Raw genomic sequence first — 20,549 nt, 5'->3', positions numbered from 1 at the left:
CAAGCATTACACACATCCAGAGTAGAGAATCCCGCATACAGTATGCTGGTGTTTCCTAATGATTCCCTCTGTTCTTTAACAAAGAAATAGGAATGTGAAAGGAAAAAATAAGACAGGGAGAGGGGTACAGCATAGCCAAGCATTCCCTAATTAGGAGTTTTATGGGGCATATAATTTGAGTTACAGCGCTAAGCCTCCATTCAGAAGCAAACATTTTTTTTCTCCGGATATTAAAAGAGCACAGCACTGCAGCCTGAAAACTCACAAGTTCATCACTGAGTAAGATATCCACAAACAGACTGAAATCTTCTCTGTGCTATTGATTAACTACAACGTGTTGTACGGCCTGAAATAGTTTATAATTTGTAGTGTTCCCAGACGTCAAATAACTCTGCCAACAGTTTGAATGTAATTGATCTGATATTTGATACGTCCACTATCGAATGACAAAGTGCAGAGCTGTGGATCTTTCATAGCACAGTGTTTTTTTTCTTTCTCATTCATATATCCAGCATGTTCTAATTATACCAGTGATTATGAGAGCAGACAGCCATGCACATTCACGTTCCATAATTGTCACTCCTCCGAACAGGTACTGTACTCCCATCTGGAGTTTTGATGAGGAGAACAGCTGTACAGCTGTGATGTAAATACATATGTGGATGTGTTCTTCCTTGTACTTTCTTTTGTTAATTAGCTTTATTTTGGAGGGTACTGTATTTCACAGAGCACTTATCTTATATGTGTAATGGCATAATATACATTTTTCATTCATCGTAGTCGCAAGTTTCCACTGCCTCAGGTGTTTCAACTCCGTGAGCGCTGTAGTTCTAACTGTTCTAACAGCAGGACAGTCTCAGGTCCAGGTGTAGGACTTCCTAAAGACAGTATATTTTGTGGCCATAACGACTTAACTACACAAACTAATGGAGTTATGGACTTAATTTGAGATCCCTAAGGGGATAGTGAAAAGATAAATTAAAAATGAAGTGACAGGAATAATGTTCAGTGTTGGCAGGAGTTTGCTCTCTTTAAGTGCCTTCTAGTTTCTGCTGCAGATATTTTATACCTCTTATGCTGTATGGCTTTTCCATGGCAGTGTCTGCCATTGTTACTGTTTTAAGTGTATTCACATTTTCAAATTGTATTAGTATTTATTTCCTCTACTTGTTCTTACGATGGAGATCATTAATCCATCCTTCTAACCTTCAATAACAGAGTTTTGTGTCGTTTTGGAGGCAGTGGTAACAAGTTGTAGACACAACACAAGTTGATATCACCAACTTGTTGCAAGCAGTTCATAAAATAATTATTTTCATTCATTTGGAGACAAATTTCTAGCCACAAGGCAAATTTCATTCAATCAGCAATATTCTTTTTTGGTTCTGGTTTTGGTCTCAGCCAACTCCTGAGAGAAGTATCTGCCTTTTCAGCAGCTCAGTGCAGCACTGTTCTCACCACCAAACAGTCGCTAACTGTTTGTCTTTTGTCTGTTAAAGCGCTGGGCAGTAGTGCACATGGGTTTTTGGGATTTTTAGCTTAAATAAATCTGCCGGCTGTGCTTTGAGAGCAGGGAGAGTGACAAAACAAAACAGTAAAGTTGCTGTCCGTACTGCTGAACAATGAGCTTAAACTCGCTTTAAAGTGTAAAGCCAGAAAAAATTCTGAGCTAATATTCATTTGTCATCATTACCAAAAACCCAGAATAGTAAAGACTGTAACCGCTGTAATGATAATCCCACTAGGAAAAGGTCTTAAGTGAGTTGAGATGGCAAATGGCTTTGATCAGCTATCTGATTGTTGCTGGCTGGATTGAAGGGCACAGCTGGTGAATCATGCAGGTCATGTTACAGAACTCTTTAAAGCTGTAAAATATATGGATTTCTATACTGTATAATGAACCACATAGCACCAATTCTGTTTGACGCCTGAGCTCTGACTACCTCTGTGAGCAAGATATGACCTGCATCAATTTATTTTTCACACTTGGGGTCACATGAAAAGTGGTGCATAACCAGTGAGCTATAGCGCACCACCTGCAAACACGAGCCTGAAAGCAGCCTCTTAAACTGGCCCCTCTTCTCCGGTTGCCTGGGTTAACAGAAAATCTCACATTCCCACAATGACACGACCACACCAGGCCAGTCTTCAGTTTTACATTTGAAAGCATATTTAACTTTTCACTCCTCCATTCACAGCCCGTGAGCAGAAAGACTCTGAGCCTGGCCAAGATTAGCTTTTGGCAGACAATGCAGTGAATTAAAGGCCACACATGGCCCCTCTCTTGTTCTCAGGGTGACCAAACACACTTCCAGGGCCAGGAACTCTTGACCAGTCTTTTTAACCCACACAGAGAAACTAGGAGTTGGAGATAAGTATATGGCAATGGATTTAGGATCAGAACTTGGTGAGACAAAAGTGTTGTCAGATGGAACAAGACAGATGGTCTTTTTCCTCGTTAACCTACCAAACTTTAGTGTCAGAGGTTTCAGATAAGGGTTAGGAGAAATATTAAGTTGTATGCTCGCACATTTTAGTTCTCTGTTAAGACACAAACAGGCTGGTTAATATCTCAGCCCTAAAACGCGTTCATTGAGACTATTCAACTAAAACCTCTACAGTTTAAATATAGAATAAACATCACTGTTCATACTCAGCAGGTGATGCTGTTCCTTCTGAAATATTTATCATCAAGAATTTACACACTTACACTTACAGCTGATTAGATGTTTACACTTACATTTAGTTATTGATGAAGCAAAAGCATTCAATAATTTAAACAATGACTACATAAGAACGTCCCTGCCTGGTTAATACATAGACTAAATGGTAAACATTTTAAAATGCGCAAACATGCTGTCCACGATCGCAGTACTTATATCTCACAAAATGCAACACTAAGACTGAATTACGATTGATCATAACTTAATAATTAGTAATGTCATGTATTAATTAAGAAACTTAAAATAAATGGCACTTCTGGTAACACTTAGGACTTCCTGTACACATTAAAGATATGATTTTAAGTTAATGCTATAGGCAAAAATACAGCATGCAACACTAAGTCCTTATGTTCTGATTTATTATGACTATAATAATAAATAAGATGCAATAGTTTGTATTTATAGTCGTGATAGCAGTACACCAGCAGGCTAATTATCCTCCAATTGTCTTATATATTTGTATATTTTCGTGGGCAGGAAAGCTTGCTATATTTGAAGTACGGCATGAAATAATAAAATGTGCTGAAGGTTAGTATAAAGGCAAACTCTTTGCATAATTCCCAACGGGATCATTATCATCGATTTCTGGAGGAGATAAACGGCCAGGAAAAGTAGAAACAGGCGGATATTTGGAGGGACTATAGCGTAGTACCGAAGGGGGCGACCACGCACAGTCACACACTCATCCCTGCTCCAAACTCGTAATTGTAAATCGTGAGGGAGCACGCAGCCTGTCATTCCCAGCATATCTGCTGCTGTGTCACCTTATCTTCCACTGTGTGTCCGGGGACTATTTCACATATTTCTCCCGAAGGATTTTTCACAGCGTTCATTTAGGTGTGTGCATGTTAATGGGCTCCTTCTCATCCATGTGAGCCTCTGTGAGAGCGCTGGAAGCAGCAGCAGCAGCAGCACCTTGGCAGAGCAGCAGGAGGAGGAGGAGGATTTTTCTCTGCCGTACCGTGTCGTGCACAGTGGAAATACACTCGCCTGCTCCGGGTACTATCAAAGCGAAAGGGAGGGAAGAAGAAGAAGGAGACGAAGTAGAAGCATAAGGGCTTTTTGGGGGCTCCCAGACTCTATCTGTGAATTGTCATCGGGACAGGCCTGCTGCGTTGGATGTGTCTTCAGAATGGTAAGGTTAATTTCTGGAAGATTTTTGTCAGTGTTGCCGAAAAAAGGAGACAACTGCATACACGCATCATGCCGTAGCGGAGCAAATACGGATAACTAACGTAGTGAGTCGCGATCAGTTTATCTACAATGTGGATTTCTGTGCATTTTTACCGCTTGTTTCTGCTGTCTTTTATGACTCTACCCCTTTACCCGCATGTTATTCCTCGGACAGGGAGAGATTAACGGTGCTTCGTGAACGGCGCAGCACGGTCGGCTCTCTGCTCCTCGTCTTTTTAAGGAATCTTAAGGCTCTGTAGATTGTCTTAACATCGCACTGTGTGAATGTGATGGCTATTAAAGCATCGGAAAGTCTACAGTTGTCTTTCCTAGCAGGCTCAGAGATAGGAATGGCTGCAGCGCGTCCTAAATGATGTGAGATAGGTACATAAATAACGGATGAAGGCGGACAAGGACTTGCTTTCTGAATTTAGAGGTAGGTTGAAGTGCCCTGCTGTATGAGCACTACATATGTGCACTAACCTTGTCCTCTACGGCTGTCTGAAGACAGTAATCGCTGTTTGTATTTAAAGACGTAGAATCGGAAACGTAGATGTGTTATGTTTGCGATTTGGTCTATGGCCCCCCCTTATGTTTTACAGGTGAGTCCATATTCAACTTTGTAGTAGCCTCTGTACGGTGGTGTGGTAGCAGTGTCGGTGGATTGTGTCTGTGTCAGGTAGTTGTTATAAGTGGGACGAGGCTTGGTAGAGCTAAAGGGAAAATGCATAGCGGACAGTTTTTACAGCATAGAGACAGTATGATACAAGTGAATCAAGGAAAAACATTTTTAAATATCAGAACAAATAAGTCATTAACCAACTACCTAACTATAGTCCTATTATTGACGTGTCATCAAATTACAAATTCAGTTAACCCCAACTGCTGTATTTTTTGGAGCGATCTGGCACTGTTATTTCCTTTGGGATTAATAAAGTTTTATCTTATCTTATCTCATAAGGCTTCTTTTAATGTTTCTGTCTTGTAAAAGTAATGACACAACGCCGTAAAAATTGCCTTGTCACTTAGTGTCACAATTAAACCAATAACATTACGCGTGACACATTAAGAAACCTCAATTTGAATGTTCTGCAGTTCACAAACATTTGATGCCGGAGGAGTAAAAGCGTGAGTAGGACCCCTGGGAGTCATTGTTGGGGCCCTACACACAGCTTAGAACAGCTCTGCACTCTTAGAGCTACCCCCCCCCACCACCACCACCACACACACACACACACACACACACACACACACACAGACACACAGTACTCATGCCGGTAGCAGAAGTTGGGCTTTTGCTATGACACACACATTGTGGTAGTTTAAAATTTATGGAACATTTCTCATTTCTGCAGTAACAAACAATTATATCCAATTTGTGAGAACATTACAACATTAAAGATTTTTTTTAATTCTATTTTAAATTAAAATAGTTGCCATTAAAAAGTGCAACTGCCCCATGATGAAAAATTCAGGGATATTTTGCATTCTTTATAGTAGTCAGTTAACCAAACATGCTGCAGAAATTCACAGCGTAAAGAAAGTCTGTGTGTAGAGAGATTTTTTTTTTGCATATAATTGAGACACAAGTGGCACCATTGGCTGTTGCAGGATGCATGACCTCAGATATTAGAGGTTAAATCCAAGGGAATCCAGGGGCCCTCCATCCTCCATGGCAAGTGTTTCGTGGAGGCTTCAAATGAGAAGTCTGAAGTTGTTAGGTCCCGCCGAGGTTAACCTTTGTAGAACAAGACTGCATTCCCCCGGTTGTCTTTGTCGTGCTGATGAGCTCTGAGAAGCAGCCTCAGCACTAGTTCTCTGCATGATAAGAGGGGAAACAACCCCCCCTTTGTGATCACAAATGAAAAATCTGTTGCTTGTTTTTCGCCTTTGTTGTGTTTCGTTGTGAACTGAACGCACAGCTATTCTCTAACGGACAGATTGCTGAAAGAGAGATGACATGTAACTTGCAATTGGACCTTGTTATATTCCATAAACGATTGTTGTGTTTGAACTAACGTTGGCAGTGTTCGGGGGCAGAACCGTAACAGAGAGGAAACAATGAAATGCCTCCGTCCCTCTGGAGTTTTCCGGGGGGGATATCGTGTATTTCAACTAATAATTGTTGTGAGAACTGTACGGTCATCTAGGGAGGGAATGGTTGAATTCGAGGGAAACGGACGCTGTGATGGTAAAGAGTCTGTTCTCCAGGATCTTGTTTGGCTCAGTGGGTAGAGCATGACAATAGAATTATGTTAATTGAAAATAAAAGGCAATTAGCAAAGCAGCGTTTACAGGCTTTACATCACAGGAAAGCTTTGTTTTCTTGGTAAGTGAAAACTATATATATATCATATTAACACAAATATTATTATCAGTTGTTCATGTTTGTTGTACTGTCAGTGATCCTTACATACCTGCTTTTTCAACATAGCAGCATTGAGTGCAACAAAGGGAGAGGTGAATTTTGTAGCCTGGAGCACTAGATTTAGTTGTAGCTGCACTCTGTCATCTTGTGATTTATCACACATAGAACTAATGGGTAGCTGTCACAATTACACCACTTTATTGGACATGAAAGCCGGGCACTTCACCCCCTCCTATCCGCCTCACACACTCATACACACACGCTCACACACACACACACACACGCTCACACAAACAAACTCCTCTTTTTTTCAGACGTTGACAGGACAGCTCCAGACTTTGTGTGGTAAGTTGAGGACACAGCAGAAATCAAAAGCATGTGCTGTCACCAAGTGACCAACTGATTGTTGCAGAGCAGATTTTCTTTGTGGTTAGTCACAGTTTTCCTCCTTTGTACAGGCGTCTCTGGAAGCCCTTACATATGAATATTATGTGACAAAATATTTAATCTCTAGTTGTGTTTTATATGCTGCATAATTTGGATTTGACAAGCACAGAATTGAAGTGAAAGATATTTTTGTGGCCCTGTTAACGTGACCTCCGTTTAAAAATAGAAATCAATTGTTTGTTTGAGGCAGTGTGTGTAATTTGTGTGTTTGCGCGATGTCAGAAGCTTCATGGTTTCCTTGTGAGATGAGAGGTGACTTAAATTTTGACAGGCACCTTCAGAACATTTCAGAAGCTGAGGGTTTTTAAATTACGAAGGGGCATTCAAATTATAATGCTGAGCAGCTCCCGGTTAAATTCACCTTGGAGTTGTTCCAAAATACATTTAAAAAATAATATATTTATACTTTAACACTGCTGTAATAACTTCTATGCATTGGTACCCATATAATTGCCATTTAATTTGATTCACTTGCAGATTATGTAGTAAAAAGCCAACAGGGAAATATGTGGTGTCACATCTGTGTGTGCTGAAACCCCAAACCTCCCGAAGAATCGTCTGCGTTTTGATCACACCTTATAATAACAGCATTAAACATTATATTTATTTGTGTGGATGTGTTAGGTGTGTTCACACTTTCTGTGTTATCCCGGGGCCTCGCAGTGTTCACCGTTTCCTCTAAAACTATCAGATCCATTTTTCAAAGAACACGAGTCCTACACCTGTTTGGTGCTCCGAAAGTCGGAATCGCTCAAACAAAGCACGTTAGGAGTGAGGTTAGGGTTGAAATCATGTGCTCGAGCCCCCAGACACAGGGTAGTATTTCTCTTCCTGGGCACACAGCAGCAGACTCCCCTTTGTGTCCGACATTTCATACTACGCATGTAGCAATTTTTAGGATGACTCTCATTGCTGTGGAAGCTAACGACAATCCCCAGGTGTTGTACTTATTATCCTTACATACTCTCCTTTGATATATTCTCGTCTGCTCAAAGCCACAGCAGAGCATAATCCTGTTCAAGTTTTTCCCAAAATCAGCCGGCCTAACCGAATATTTCAGCTCACTTTAGAGTATTTCACTGGCAGAAACATCATCCACAGATCAGACTGCAGGAGAGTCCAAGTAAGAGTCTTGTTTTAAATCTCACTTCTGACGTGATTCATACCTTTGTGAATGAAAAAATCTCAGCAGGCGCCACTGGCTACTTACAGGTCTTTTGCCCGCTTCTGTAGGTGTCACATGAAGATGTCCAATTCCTGATACATTTACTTTAAAAATGTTCACAATAAGGACTTGGATTAAATGGATTTGTGAAATGTAAGTTCTCACAAAAAAGCACAAGATAAGGGTTCCAAAAGAGACATCTTAGTAGGAACACATGGCGTGAATTTCAGATGTAGGTTGCGAGAGGGGCAGCTGTGAAAATGAAAGCTGAACAGTGTTTAAAGAAGCTGTAGATGCACTTAACAAGGCAGTTGCTCTACAGCCTTACAATTACTCCATAATTAAATCAAATCCTCGTCTACGTTGCTTTAAAAGCTGCATCTTTGAAAATTCACAAAGCTGCTGCTTTCCACATGGTTGCAAAAATACATAAACAATACATTGCCTGTTGTGCTTTACGGTGTTTACATCTGAGCAGCCAAGTCAGGTCCGTATGGCCCGGTTAGTTGTCTTTAAATCTTTTTTATAAGTTAGAGAAGGTTAGGAGAAGAAAAGTGCCTTCAACTTACATCTCATTCTCACTTTTAATAGTGTTTCTGGACCAGTAATGGGATGGGCAGCCATCTCTGAAGGGTCATTATATGTGATGGTTGCTTTGCATGGTTGTTAACAGCCAAATAGGATGAGGCCGTTTCACAGGATAAGGTGCGCCTAGTGTTGCTAACACTGTTCTCCTAGCATATTCTCATATTCTCATTTTATAATTATCCAGTTTAGCACATTCAGCAGTGTTACCTGTACACTAGGATGTTGTCCAATAGTTTTCTTGATAGGAATTAAAGAATGTCCAACTTGACAGTCAGAGGCATAAAAGATGTGTTCCACACTATGCAAATGCAAATACACTTTTACTGTGTGTTCTGTCTTTCTAAAAAAGTTTCCAGATGCAGAATAAGAATAAGAAGGAAGTGTTAAAACAGAAATCTACAGCGACGAGATCAGTTGTTGAAGGCTAGCTAGAGCATAATGGAATGTGTGTAAGTGATGAAAAAAAAAAAGTTGACCAAAGTCCAAATAAAATGGAAGTAAATAAAGATAACAGAAAAATTCCAGAGCCAAAAAAGGCTTCAGAAAAGAATTGTCAAAGTAAGCGTCATCAAACAATTTGCTCTAATAGAGCAGATTTGGCATTGCTGGCCCTAAAACCTTTATGTCTGATTGCCCATCATGCACTAAAAAACTCTCCACTGATGGAGAGAAATTGAGGCTGACCATTTCAAACTGCTCCCAACTACTGCTCACAGACTGACTCGGCCCAACTGTCGGGTCAATGTGTTTTACACCACTAGAGTTAAATGCACTGCAACAAATTGCCCCACTCTTGTTGTTGTGAGTTTACTGTGGCCCTCTGTGGCCTGCTGCAGCTAAGGACAACAGATAAAAAAGCCAATAATTTGATAACAAATTTGCGCTCATGTTGAACTTGAGTAAAGTGACAGGAATAATAAGATGTCCTTACAGTGTTTGAAGGTCACATTATGAGGGTGATTTAGCTGACAGGCATCAGAATCCTCGCAGCCATCAGGCTAAGTGGCATCTTATATTTTCTACATCTTGGAGTCCTCCCTTCAGAACAGCCTCCCTCGTGGCATTTCATCATGACCAGGATAATCTTATGCAAGATAGTGAAACGGCAGTTAATTTGCAGGTAATTAAACCCTAGTGGTTTACAGCTGGAAAGCAACATATACAGTAAGTCTGCAGCCAGTCTGGCTGTGTAAGGTTTTGAATAATAATGTGGATAATACAGCCAATGAATGGCAATGCAAGCTTTCTTATATCTAAAAACAGTACAAGGATTTTTGGGGGAATGGTGGCAGCTCATGGAAATGTATCTCTACTGTTCTATATCTACTGAGCTGTGTCACATTTCCCCCTATTAAAGCAGCGAGTGGTTAGTTTAATAAACACCCATCATGTCTTTGTTTTCAGCAGTTACGTGCATACTGTTAACACATCACATGAACATGAGATTTTATGAGCTGTTATTCTCTTTGCTTCATTGAGGGACTGGTTTCTACTGCAGTTTGTATTTAGTGCAGTTTGTAGTTGCAGGTTGCTTGGAGGTCTGTGTCTTGCAGGTCTATTGATATGGTAAAGGTATTCAGTCATTTTAAGATGGGGTAATGCATGGGTGTCTATAGTGTTCTTACTACCCTGACGTGAAAAGCCAAAGTGCTATAGCTTTGTCTTGGAGTCCATGCTGGATCAAACATGGCTGATATCTGGGCAAAGCGGACGTGATCTGTTGCTTTTCTTTTTTACTCATTACCCCTGGATAAGATAAAGTCCTTGGATACATTACTTAAACTGTGTGTAGGTTTTGACATAATTTAGGTTGTTCTTGATGAGAAAAATCAGCTAATGAATGTTTGGATAATAATCATGGAATATATTGCGGCTATTCCAGTCTTTGTAACACGCTGTTCACAGGACCCGTTTAATCGGTTGTGGCAGTGTTTGCTTTAGGTAGACAAAACAACATGCAATTTTCATACAATCATAACACATTAATGACAGTGGATGTGTTGGATTCTTTGCATAACAAATTAAGCTGTTGTACACGAGATTGCTCTTGAGAACGAGCCTTTCAGCAGGTCAGCGCATGTGTCATGAAAATGTTCCTGCTGTTTATTGCAGGTATGACTGGGTACGGCCTACAATAATTTTTCTCTGCAGTATTGCAGACCCTTTGTGTGGTTAAACTTCATAGCGCTTGGCTTTACTGCTGAATTCCTGTCAGATCGCATGCTAATTTGTTGCTGTGAGCTTAAGCTGTGATTGCTATGACAGAGGCTTTTAATGGATACAAATGAGGGCGACATTAAAGCGAAGGTGCAGGACTTTTAGAAGCTTATATACTCCTCAATGACAAAGCCCCCTCTTAAGACATTAAAGCATTTTTAGGTCAGAGCTGTTATTTTTAAAAGGTTGGCACCAGCTTCCTGTCAGCAGCTGTTTGTACCTTCACTTCCAAATCGCACAGTAGTAATTATGTATGCTTCTAAATCTGTAGTGAAAGTTAATAAGTAATATGATTACGCAACATGATTAAAGGGGTAAGTTTGGGAGAAGTCATTTCTCTTCCTTCCCTCATACCCAGTTAGAAGATCACATGTTTTTAATTTCATCTGGATGTGCAGCTTGATTGTATGCTAATTCAGCTCATGGATGTCTACAAGGAAAAGTAGCAGCTACTTTCAAAGGCGAGGAAATACGCTTTGACATACGAAGGACAGGGACTAGAAATATCCCAATCTGTATGTCCTTTTAAAGACTGCAAGGCTAAAACATGAATCAAAGTACGCTTGGTGAACATGCTACGGTAACAAACCTAACGGGGTAGCATAACCTGCCTGAAGTCACAAGGATGGCTCTGGAACCATTTATTTGGAGAAAACAGTGATGAAATAATTTAGCGGTCTGTATTCTGTTGGTCTCACTAATCCAAGCAATCAGATAGCTTCTCATGAAGGAGACCATCTCGCTTTGATTAAGTCCATGTGCATGTCACATCGAGTCAAGGGTCGGCTTTACAGTCCTAATGTCTGACAAGAGACGAGTGACATGAGAACCTTCTTTCTGTACTGGGCCAAACGTCTTGCTGAAAACTGGCTCAAACTGGCCGGCTGTACTCTGAGACATCAGAGTGCTGCCAACAGGGCTTCTTTTTTTCATCCAACCAGACACCAGCGTGACATCCACGACATGACATCATGACTGTTCCTGTTTTTAACATTTCTTTATTCAGTATCAAAACTTTTCAATCCCAGTTATAAAAATTTCACTTTCAAGTCCTTTATAAATTGACTCCAGCTTCCCCAATTGTGCAAGCTATTAAATCAAATTGGAGTGAAAAAAGCCTCTCCTGCAGAAAACTGTCATATTTTAAAAACCTGCTGCACACCTGCATAGGAAGGTTTCCAGGGGCAGGGAGAGCTGAAAAGGACTTGTCAATATATTTTGCAAGTGTTAGGCAGCAAAAAGGAGTGATAGCTCTCAAGGGGGCTGGCCTTAAGCTGTTATTCTATAAATATTAATAAAGCCCACAAGCCTGCCTGGGAGGAAGCTAACAGTTTGCTCATGTCACAGACCGGGCCTCACTTTGACAAGTTGTGAAAAGAGTGATGAGATGACAAAGAGGCAGTAAGATGACATTTAGTGACAGGCCTCATTTTTCATACATGAAAGGCCATCACTGAAAATGGAAGCTGAGTCCGCTGACCTCACCCTTACGAAATTGCCCTTATGCTACCTACCTTCTGTGTATTGTCACCACAATAACAGGATATAGTCAGATCAATTATTGGAAGTTTGATAAACTGATGGATCAATTTTGGAACCATTTGGTAACAAATCTAGAGAAGAGTGAGATTACAGATTAGCAAGTTTGTAAAATCTGTTTAACTTTAACAGGTAAGCCAGATCATGTCGCTGACCTTGTTGAGCTCTTTTCTGATTGTTTTGTGTTACTTTGGGAAGTTGTTGTCACTGGCCTCCCTGAGCTGTGCACCCTAGCCCTGTCTTGACATCAGCAGCCCAGCCCACACGTTGCCTGCACATAAACTTTAATCCAAAAAGGCCCATAAAACGTTGAAAAGCTCATTTAAGGCCAATAGGGGAACCAACCGATTTAATTATTTTTTTGGTTTGATTTTTATTTGTTTGTTTGGTTAAAAGATGTCCTTGGCGTTCCTCAGATCTTTAAAGCCTGAAATGAACTTCCAAAAGGTAAAATGCCACATTTATTTATAAACAACAAAAAAGCAAAACATAAGCTGTGTCCCAATCCTGGGGCTGCAGCCTTCGAAGGAGGCGGTCCACAGAGGATGCTCCATTCATAGCCTGTGTAGACCGTTTAAGCCGAAGTGAAATGAGACGGACTGGTCTACCCTTGCGCCACCAAATGCCGCTCCTGTCGCCTAGCAACAGGTAGCTAGCGGGCTAACTAGCTAGCATAATTAAAATCCAGTAAGTGAACCTATTATTTTAAATATAATTGGCGCGCAATGCATCTGGCGAAGGATCCATCGGGTGCATCAGGCCCGGGAAACGGAGGACGCATTTGTCGGCCGTGTCTGAAGGAGCCATCGAATTGAGACAGCCTTCGACGCAGAGCTGTGACGCAATTGGCCTTCAAATACGGCCTTTCGAAGGCTGCAGCCCCTGGATTGGGACACAGCTGTACTCTTCAGTTCTCTAGCTAACAATGTATTTAATCCTTTATTTTTTATTTCCAGGAGACCATTGTGTCAGTTCATTAGGCTTTCGAGTAGTATATATACAATCTAACTTATAGCAGCCTTAACAAAGCCTGTCTTTATAACATCAGTTTGTTTCCAACAAAGAAGAATTTTTCTAATTCCGACCAAACAACAAATACAAAGTTAACATTTATAAACCAAACTGCAGAACACTGTAGTATAATTTCTCTCTACAGTCATGTATCATTTCTTTTCACATTACTATCTCACATTAGTATTACTGAACCAAATGAAGTGTCTTTAATGGTCTATAAGGGCCTATCTAGTTATTCCCCCAGCATTACCACTAAATTTGCATGCAGACATGATTGATTCGCCGTTATCCAAAGATTAAACCGTTGCATTTACAGAGATGACTACAATATGGCAGCCAGCATGCAGAAGCCTTGTTATCAGGGCTTATGGTATCCAAAGCATTTGTATTAAAGGAATTTCACAGCAGTGAGGAGATAATTCCTGTGTGGTAAGGTGTAAAATTGAGCAGCTTTGAAGTTAAGCAGTCTATTTAAGATTCGAGATGAGGGTGTTAATTAGTTGACAAAAATCTTTTTGCTTCTAAGAGTTTTTTCCTTAATCCCTCTGGCCCCAGATCAGGTTGCTACATTTCAGTTCAAAGAAAACAGATAAGAAAAACCACACAGTTAACACATGTTGCAGTGTACCTGTGTACGTTTGTATCAATATTTAAATCACAAAAGCGTCTCATGAATCACGTTTTATCCATTTAAGAAGTCCTTTTGCTAACGTGGCTTTGATGTTTTAGAAAATAATTTACACGACTCTGAAACCATTTTCATGATAACGTAAAATTTGTAGCATACTTAAATAATTTGCTGTAATCTTCCTTGTGAGTGGCAAAACTTGACCAGACCAACTATTTATTGTCCTTTTGTGGATGGTGAATAACCTCATTAAATCACGACAGCTAAATGCACAGCAGGTCGAGCTGTAATATTTCAGAGCTCAGGGAATATTTACTTTGACAAGTTGTCCAGACAAGTAATTCCAGTTGTGCTATACAGGAGCACATACACTACACACTGCAAATACAACAGGTGGGAAGAGTATTTCCAAATGTTACAGTTTTATATTATTTTATTTTATCTATTATATAAAGGAAGGTGTACATCAATCATGTGTCAAGATATGAATGTCAGTAGTAGCAACCTGTACATTATCAGTAAAATGTAATCAATGTCTTTTCATAGTATTTTTATGGAGTCCTAGGCAAAATATAAACGCAATCCCCGGGTCCCACATACTGTATGTAGTTAGGACACAAAGCCCATTTATATGTGCAGAGCAAAGAAGCTAATTAGGAAATAATTGCCTCGTTGAATGTGAAGCCCGTTTTGTAGTCCACCCTCTCTCCCTTCTACAAATTCTTGTGGACGCTCTAATGGCAGATATTCATCAGGCTGGGCTCCTGTGCTGATCACAGTGTGGACACAGCACTGCCATTGTTTTCACAAAATAGGCACGACACTCTTTACTTCAGTGATTTAATGGAGATTGGGTTTGTCCAAACTATCATAAGTACCTGCACTTCTTTCTCTGACAGCGGTAGTTGTACTTGTTTTTTTCTTTCATTCATTCATTCCGTGTTTTTATTCATCCACCAAAAAACAAGTGCTAGAATATCCAAATATAGATGTTTCTAACAAACAGGGAGTCAGTTTTCTAACTCCAGAACTCAACATACTGTGTTATGCAACAGCCTCACAATAGAAGCTTTCTAGTGTTCTCCAGTAGAGGACTTTTTTTTAAGCATTTGCACTTCATAACAGCTCCAATAAGTAGCAGGAAGCAAATCAGAAGTGATAGTGATACCAGAAATGTAAGACAAAAGTCACAACTGGAAACTTATGAGTTGAACAAAACTCCAAAAAATAGCGACTCTCAGATTATGTTGCAAAAAAAAAAAATCCCAAAGGAACTACTGAAATCTAAATATACACAGCCATTTGACCACGCCTACTGCTCCACATGTTGTGCCAGTCAGGTCGCCATGACGTCCGCAGAGTTCGGTTGATGGCAGGAACCCATCATGGCTTGGCCCTTCTCCCATGCAGGGCCGTTTAGTTGTGCGTCAGCGTGCTTACCCCCTGCTGTGAGGATGTAGTGCAAAGGGAATTTAATGTGGTGCCGAAGCGTGCAATATCATCAGCCACTTTTCAAACCTCAACTGCCAAGTTGTTATGTGGGTTGTGCATGTATGCCCAGTGAGCAATAGCAATAGCAGAGCCAGAAAGTCAAAAGTGAGAGGCTCGCTTCTTACCTAAAACACATAGCGTCTATAGCGTTCTGCTCCATTCAGATTTACCGCTTATGAGTTCACTTCGTACAGCTGCAAGAATAAGAAAAACAACAACAAAAAACACGGTCTCCAGAGCGGTGGTTCTTTAGAGATGTCAATCATAGATTTTCTTTACAAATACCAACAAACACATCTAAACTACTAACACTATTGCTTCCAGTGCATTCAGTTATCCAGCTATCTAAAAACAGTACTATCCCACATACAGTATCATGACTATCAGTGATAAGGTAAGTTCCCAGTTCTTGTTTAAAGTACAACAAGTCCATTCTGTTCTGTTCAAACAGCACAGATGCATATTTTGAAAAACAACCAGCTGTTCACAGCAACAGTCTCGCTGCAGTGTTTGCACATCACATTGCTTTTGTGTGTGCTTCAGTCTTTCTCTCTCTCTCTCTGTGTCTATGTGTGTGTGTACAACTGACTTTAAAAAAGCAATGAAGAGAGAGAGCAGGAGAAACAGAAAGGGCAGTTTATAAACTGTTGATGTCTAATTTGGAACACTGCTTCCTGACAAAGACACGACATAGCTGAAGCAGAGGGCCGTTCAAACAGGCCCTAATGCTCCTAACCAGCATGTTTTATCTGGTCCAAGTAAATGAAAACACTGGTCCCTACAGTCGGTGTTGTTTTACCTCGATAAGTCAGTGAATGCATCTAAATGACTGAGTTTAGGAATTGCATTTTATTAACTCCAGCCTTAGGCCAACATCCTTAATCTATGTTGTATGTATGCATTGATGGAAAAATATGGCTTACCAAAGTACTTGGTATAAACTTAGTTTAAAGTGCAGTCGTGATCTCGAGCATGTATTAAAAAACACATTAGAAAGTGCTGAAATTAATTTGCAATGTGCTTTTTTCACTGAGCTGCACAGTGCCATAATGCATGAGGTGATGACAGATTATTTTATGTCTGTCGAGTTAAACTTGGACCAACTGCTTCAATATTAGTTTTGTTTTTATCAGTCACATAGAAAGACATGTCTACACCCTGTGTTCCTACACTGCATTATAGTGCAGTGCTACAGTACAGTTGGATGTGGTCATAGACAGAAGCAGTCCCTCCTATGATGGTTGTTGTGGTCAGAAATCTTAAACGTTCCTTCCCACAGATGTCAGTGTGGTGATGTGCATCCTTCATACACGATTCAGCGCAGAGTTGCCTTTTAAACATCCTGATGATGTCCAGACAACGGCCTTCATGGAAATAATCTGCTGAGTATTTCACATCTAACTGTGCATCATTTATTATTTTACAAGTGGTGTTAAAATAGTTAACATCGTGCACACACTATTTTCAATGCTTTGATTAATTGACTGACCTCTGGGAAGAAAACACTAATAAGCTGAGCTTTGCTGCTCAAAGAAGTAACTGAGCATAGAAACCGTTTGATGGTCCTCCGCACAGGCCTGTGACCTTTTACTCAATAATGCAATGTATTCTTGGATCAGAGAGCATACTCTTAATTTCACAGCCAGCTTGCATTTTCAGATATCTAACTTGCAAGTATTTTGCCGCGGTTTGATATGCAGTACATGTGCACTGTTGAATAAATAATAGGACTGCATGCATGCACTTACAATGCAGATCAACAGAGGTGCTCGTTGCACTTCAAACCCATCGACTCGCCCAAGTGTCCTTACAGCCCACTTGGAATCATCAGCTCTAAAGCTGCACAAAGAAGTTATATAAAATATATGTGGAGTAAATCCCCACACAGTCAGGTCAAGTTCCCCCCAATCTTCCATTGTGATTCATGGTCATATGTAAATTTAACTTAACCCTTATGAGCTGTTTGGAGTTTATAAATGTAACTTTATGGATGTTCATGTTCAACACTTTTAAAGTGAATGTTAATCTCGCTGCCTTTAGTCCTACTTACCTTCAAATCAATCAGTGCACTTTATTTTTGCTTTAGTGTTTTTAATCTAACTGTAGTACGTGCTTTACTGGTGATGCCAGTTATTCAAATGCTTCAGTGTAACATGGTGGATACCATTATGAGCAAGCCTCTTGATCTCAGTTGACTCTCATGTTGCATCATTTTTATATTGAATCTATTGTTAAAGTCGCTCCATATTCAGCCGCTGCTGGTTTGAGGTTTTCCTGCAGAATGACTTCAAAAGGTTTTCTGCTCCCAGAACACGTCCAATAGAAGCTGATTTGAGAAGCATGTTGTCAAAGTGTCACATACATTGCAGGTAGAAGTGTAAACATTTACCAGTGAGCTATTTGGATCCCTTGAAATGCGTCCTTGTGAAGGCTCAACATAAGGTTAGGAAAGTAAATCAAGTGACAGTTTCCTTCATTTTGTCCCTTAATTTCTGAGCGTGTTATAAAATGAACTGTTTTAATCAGGAGGTTTAAACAGCTCTGGCTCATCTCTGTCTCTCCCTCTTACCCACTGTGCCACCCACACACTTCATGTCTCTATTTCTCCGTGTCTCATTGTTCAGTGTAGTGTTGTGTAAAATGAACAACTTGGTGGAAATGCTTTCTTGCTTTCTGGGCTCTGTCTAAAACAGGGATTTTGCGTTCCTCCAGTTTTTTTCTTGGCTCCGTTTGGATTTTGCAGTGATTAGAAGCGAACATGGAAGTTATTAGTTATTGCACATGGGCCAATTAGGCTGATAGCACGACGCGTTTGCTATCCCTAGGAAAAAACACTCTTACTTTTTATCAGAATAGAAAAAGGGCTATCACTGTGTCACGGTAATTACTTGTATTGACATGTAATGTATATAGTGAATGATTGCATTGTTTTAATTTTGTCACCCATAGGTATGTTTTTCACTTAGAATAAAAAAAGGTCTTAAACATTAACATAACATTTTATATAGGTCAGCCAGTGATATGTAGTTATTAAGTATCAGACTATGACCTTATTCTGACCTACAGAAGTAAGTAAGATGCATACACATGCTGTATTGCATTTTTATGTTCTTTTAGCTTTGATTTCTTCATTGGGGCTGAGATATAAATAGACTTTTTGCATCTTTTTGAGTTTGTCTATTGCAATAAGCCAAGGTCAGTGTATTCCATGAGACTGAAAAATGTGGCACATTTCCAGAAACAATAAAGACCAGATGGTGCTATAACATGTAAATATCTGATGATGTTGTTCGTGACACTGTGTAGATACTTGCTCAAGACTGTGGCGCTTGAATCATTTTTAATGAAATGTATTTGAACAAATATAAACTTTTCTTAACAATGTTACAAATTGCTCGTAACGGTAAAAACAGATGGGGCGATAAAGGAGGAAAGACCATAAAGTGAAGATATCAATGAAACAGGATTAAGAACAGAGTAAATAAAAACTTATATGAAACAGAGTGTGAGACAGGAGAAGGTACGAGAAGCCTCTGCAGAGGGTGAAAGTTCTGTGTGGACTGAAATACTGCTGTCATGACTCAAAGCCATATGTTACCTGTTTCTTCCTTTGTAGCTTTTAGTATTCAGCCCAGCTCCTTTATGGCTGTAAGTGGAGCTCTGTATGTGCCTGAAATGATTCTTTTGTGTGCCTGAACACAAGCAGAAACACTGAAGGAGCTTATGTGATTTAGATCATGGCTGGCAAGGCTGCTGTTCTGCTGAGTTTGAAGAATATTATGGTAAAGGAAACTGCTGTGCTATAGTACACAGCTTGACCCATAGCAGGGATTATTTATTGCTGTCAGCTGTAAAGCTCATAACTCCTGTTTTAGTTATTTATTTTTATATGTTAACGTCAGGTCAAGGACTCCATGTTGCTCGGAGAACAGTGTCTGTCTATGGAAGATTTTCAGTATGATTAACTGACCTGAAACAACGTGCAGGGAAAAATCGAATAATAAAAATCAGGTTATAAAATATATAAAGTTTTAACCAACATCTGTGATACAGGTGTACCAAAAACAATACTATAAAGGTAATCTGATCAGTTTTGGGTACAACAGATGAGAGCTCAGCTGAATTCACTCATATATTACTGAGAGCATGTGAAGACACTGAGCTGTCCAAGTGTTTTTTATCTGTTTAACAGATCTTAAGACCCATGCAGCATGCAGAAAAGGTAAAAATATAAGCGCAGTAGGAAAACAGAAATTACAATTACACAGTTTTCTGTGAACAAAGTATTGTCTGGTTTTCAGTGGAGCGCCTGTATATAAAATAAGGAGCTTTAATAAAGACACGCCTATAAAATCTGTGCTGATAAAATCAAATGTATAATTTAACAGAGATTGCTCTTCTGTTTCTTAATTGTAAAGTATAATACATCATAAATCAACAGAAGTGCTTAAACATGCTTCATCTTCTAAATATGAACCAAAAACTCCATAACAGTCGTGTTAGATTTTACCACAGTGCTCCGGTAATACCTCAAACCAGAGAAAAGGAAACAACTCATTTGTTTGCAAAGACTTTCAGAAGAATATTAAAATGTCTCCGACACAAAGCTCAGGCTTTGATACACGGTGAATTCAGACTTTCCTCAACAAAATGTGATTCTTACACTGTCACTGCTGCAGTATCTCCCCTTCAAGGTCAGCTATTACACTTTATGCTGACAATAATGGATTAATGCTAAATTGTTGGAAGTATATGTACTGAGTTATATGTATGTTTATGTGAATATAGCCCCATTCAGACGATTTATCTCCCAAAACCCTGATTTGGTATAAGTGTGTAATGATGATCTGCCCGAGGTCATCTTGTACGTTTAATTTATCAGACATGTCAGCCAGGACTCAAAAAATCTGGATTGGTAAACATCATTTTCTTTCCATTTATTCTGTTGAAGGTCGGAGAGCAAATGACCCAGCAAGGTAAAAGATTCTTGACAATGTTAGGCTACATTAAGGTGGCAGAGATGGTGCCGAATGACAGCAACAGGTTCTGAGGGGGTCACTGTAAATGCTGTAAAACTCGTGAATAACAAATTAAATCTAGAAAAGGTTCAACTCTAATGTGCCATTAAAATAAGTCTTTGCAGACAGTACTGAGAGGACTTTCAATTCAAACTTCCAGCCTTTGAAAAATTACATG

General features: G+C 39.8%; 1 protein-coding gene across 1 annotated transcript in view; it reads left to right on the top strand.

Moving 5' to 3' along the window:
• Positions 1 to 3,674: 3,674 nt before the first annotated feature.
• Positions 3,675 to 20,549, top strand: part of tenm4 (teneurin transmembrane protein 4) — a 140,408-nt gene continuing 123,533 nt past the window's right edge. Inside the window, exon 1 of the mRNA XM_069668102.1 lies at positions 3,675 to 3,858. The gene's annotated coding sequence lies outside the window, so the exon portion shown is untranslated. The remainder of the gene's footprint in view (positions 3,859 to 20,549) is intronic.

The sequence above is a fragment of the Semicossyphus pulcher genome, unplaced genomic scaffold (assembly GCF_022749685.1).
Source record: "Semicossyphus pulcher isolate SPU_LCO1_2020_fin unplaced genomic scaffold, fSemPul1.0.p SCAF_19, whole genome shotgun sequence".
In the NCBI taxonomy this organism is placed as follows: domain Eukaryota; kingdom Metazoa; phylum Chordata; class Actinopteri; order Labriformes; family Labridae; genus Semicossyphus; species Semicossyphus pulcher.
This window is presented reverse-complemented; position numbering and strand designations above follow the sequence as displayed.